A 4,128-nucleotide genomic window follows, 5' to 3' on the forward strand; every position below is an offset into this window, starting at 1 on the left:
ATGTATTAGTTTATATATGTATGTATGTATCTTCTGGTGGCATAAAACATTTATGGCTGTGCCATGTGAAAACACTTGTGTGGTGCCATGTAAAAGCACCCATGCAGTGTCTTGTAAAAGAATCCAGCACAATCTGTAAAGTGGTTGCTGTTAGGAAGCGCATCCAACTGTACAAACCATACTAAGTGAAACTGGAGTTGGTGCACCCCCTACCCCCACCCCAGCTTGCCAGCTCTGGTCACAACATCCGACCAATGCCATCATGGACAATGGACGTTAAATGATGATGATATATATGTACGCATGTATATATATATATATATATATATATATATATATATATATATATACATATATATATATATATATATATATATATATATATATATATATATATATATATATATATATATATATATATATATAGGGGGAGAATTCACAAAAAAACAAAAGATGAAGACAGGTGACAAACAGATGTATTAGTATAATGCTCGGGAAGTGAAAAAGTCTTTAACGTTTCAAGCCTACGCTCTTCCACAGAAAAGAACACAGAAAGAAACAAGGAGAGAAAAAAAAAAGAATGTGTTATGGCTAGCGTGCAGATATATTCCTGGAATTAGCGCGCCAAAACGAAGACTTTTGAATTTTACCATTAAGCTGTAATTAGCAGAACCATATGCACGCGCATCCATGGCGGTGGGCAACTCTGTATACGATTCTGATGATTGCGGTTACATTACAAATCAGGCTGAAGAGGAATAGACAAATGGTAAGAATTTGTTAAATCCAAAACCAGTTCCTGGTTAAGAATGCTTTTTTAGGTGATTTTAAATGTCTTGCCCGCTCACGTTTTGGTATGCTGCTATATTTCATGTTGAGAACAATTTAGGTCTTAATAGACACAAGATGTGATCTATTTCTAGCGCATTAATTGTCCATGTTAGTGGTCGACGTTATTTTTTAAAATGTACCTTAATCCCCTGAGATTGCAGATAATATTTCTGAATCTCTTTGATTCTTTAGATGTGCTGGTCTCCTGATAATTAATCTATATTAATTGATATATGATTAATTAACAGATTTTATAATTATATATATATATATATATTGAAAAAAAAAAGTCGTCAGAATTTTGGAATAACTTCTTTCATTTATTTTATACATATATTAGCACTTTCGTTCGTCTTTCGAAATTGTCAAATATAACTGTGAAAATACAGAGATCTAGCTTATTTATATAAAAACAGGTGTTTTTGGGGGTTTTGTTTATAACAGAACATTGTTTTGTTTTTTTGTTTTTTGGGGGTGAGGCTTTGGAGACAATGGAAGATGTATAAGCAAATAGATAGATAGATAGGCAGATAGAGAGATAGATAGATAGACTGATAGTCAGACAGATAGAGAGATGGATGTGGTAAAAGAGAGAGAGAAGGGCCATTGTATTGAATTCAATACAATGGAATCGGGAAAGCTATTTTTGTTGTTGTAGTATAGTGCAGTTGTGCTATGACATACTCCAGCCAATCAGGGCTGGGCATATATTAATATTAAAAGCAGTCATCTGCCCCATAGGTAAGCATGTGTTGTTTAATAGTCAGTGGAAGAATACGAGATGAGCAACAGCAATTCTCCAAAGATGGGACCTGCCTTCTGGTTTTCCTCACCAACCTAGTGCCACAAAACTCTGAATCATATCTAGCTCTCACTGCTGACCACATCATGGATATCCTATTTTGTTTCCGTCAACTTTGCCTTGCAAGCACCATTTCTCGTTAGTCTATATGAACATAACTCTACCTATATCATGAGTGGTTTATTTCCATCTAAGCTAGCTTCATCTCTACTAGCTTTTAACGGCTTACAACTGAAGCCATTCTTCAATCCTAAGTTTAAATGCTTTTCTCTGATTCCTACATATATGCCCTCTTGGCTCATCACTTGTCAGCTCTCATTACTATTCTAATAAATTAAGTTATTTGTTTAAAAACTGTCTTCTGATATTCCATTACACATGCTTCTCAAAAGCACATTTACTGAACTTTTCCACGAACACTTTCATACTTTAAATTAGTGACCACTCTCATTACATTAGTGACTTTCTACATTGCTTACATTTTACACTGGTGACTCACTACAAACCCTTCTCGGTCCAACCAAAGGCAGATCATTGTCTTGTATGGATGCAGCTCTGCATTGGATTGAAGTATCACTTGCTCTTTCAGGACCAGCCATTCTTTCCTCTGCCTCATATTGATGCAGAGAAGCCTTTTTATTTTTTTTTTATTGTTAGTGACAATGCAGTACAGAAATTTCTGTTTGTACTGAGCAAGCAATCTGCTGAGAATAAAGGAATGCTGAATTTGTTTCTTTTGTTCAAAGAATGTGATACCCAAGCACCATTTTTTACTCAATGAGGGAAGGTGATGGCTAGTGGTATCATAAGAGCAGCTCATCTGCTGGGCTAATTCCATTGTGGATTGGCATGGATCCTTAGGGATGAGCTTATTCAATCAACCCTCCTTGAACTGAACAGGTTTCTTGGAATGGAGAAAGTCTGTGAGATCAAATTACCTCTCTATGAAGCATGGAAACCATTCCTATGCAGTTCTTCAGTAATAGTACCTTCCTCAATACATAGCGCAAATGTCTCGTGCAACTTTGGCAGTTTTTCGAATCTTCATTAAATGCAAAGAGTAGCAGGTGCTGAGAATGCATATTTTTCTTTTTACTTGGCACTCCATCATTGTATGCTTGAATAGAAGAAAAAATTATTTAAGTTTAAAAAATGACAAACAAAAATTGTAGAAGAAAAATAGAGCAGTAAAAAGAAAAAATGAATTAAAAAATATATAAATCACTATGATAAAAATATTTTTTGCTTTAATTCAAAAAGCATTGGAAAGAAAGAAAGGAATTTATCTGACAACCCAATATATTCAGAAAAAGAATGTTTATATTTGTCTATTACAAGTATCGTTTGTTAAAATATATAGATATCTACTGTAGACAGAAATGCATCTGGTGTTCTTGCTTGCCACAGTTGGGAGGAATTTTCATCTCTCTCTGATAGTTATTGTGTCCATAATAGATGTTATCTTGGAACAAATACCACAGTAACTGGCTTATCAAGAGTCTATGTACATTAAATATGATACATAAATGTTTATTTCAAATAAACATTGCCTCAGTTGTGTATAACATATATATATATATATATATATATATATATATATATATATATATATATATATATATATGAGACAAAGTGTACGTATGCTGCTATATATACATATAAATAATGCAAAATGGGACAAGAACGCAAAACATCCAGACAGTTAGGTGATACAAGGGACAACAAAACATCCAGATAGACGATACAAGGAAACAAGGACAGGTCATTCGGAGTTTTCTTTCATTAGTCGAGATCCAGATTATCTTTGCAATTTTGGCTGGTTATACTCGATATTGCTCCAATCTGGCCAGCCCCAAGGAAAAACTAAGCTAAGAGCATTAGATTCCTTGGAAGAAACCATGTTACACAAATTCAATAAAAATATTAACAGGACATAACAACAGGTGTCTTTCGACTAAGGATGAATTAAATCAAACTGGCATGTGTGGAAATAAAGCCTTACGGCAGGGATACAAGATTTCACAGGCACAGGAAGGAATATTGATGTTGCACGCACAACGGCCGGCCAAGAAAGAAAGATCAGTCTTGGCCAAACACCGGTCATGTGGGAAGAGAAGAGAGAGAGGTAGAGGCAGAGAGACAAAAGAATTAAGGAGGGGCGAGAAAAAATGACAGGGACACAGTGAAGTGAAAAGTGGAGGGAAAGTGAGCAAGAAGAAAATGTGAAAATGATAATTTCACAGAACACCTATTAAATATTTTCCTGTATCTGTGAGTGGCTGGAAAGTGATTGTCTTAGGAGTGACAGGCATCTTTTACCAGTTTTTTTTATTAAGGGAAAAGGGAGGAGTGAACCAAATAATTTTCCTTGGCCTATTTTTAGGTTTCTTATTATCCTGATTAATACTAGAGTGTTATGTACTACTTTATCTTTGATGCCACTAGATTTATTATTAATATTTTGATTATTATTAGAGGGATTATGTATTAATTTA

This window comes from Octopus bimaculoides, chromosome 10 (assembly GCF_046866305.1).
Source record: "Octopus bimaculoides isolate indiv1 chromosome 10, ASM4686630v1, whole genome shotgun sequence".
NCBI classification, from domain to species: Eukaryota; Metazoa; Mollusca; class Cephalopoda; order Octopoda; family Octopodidae; genus Octopus; species Octopus bimaculoides.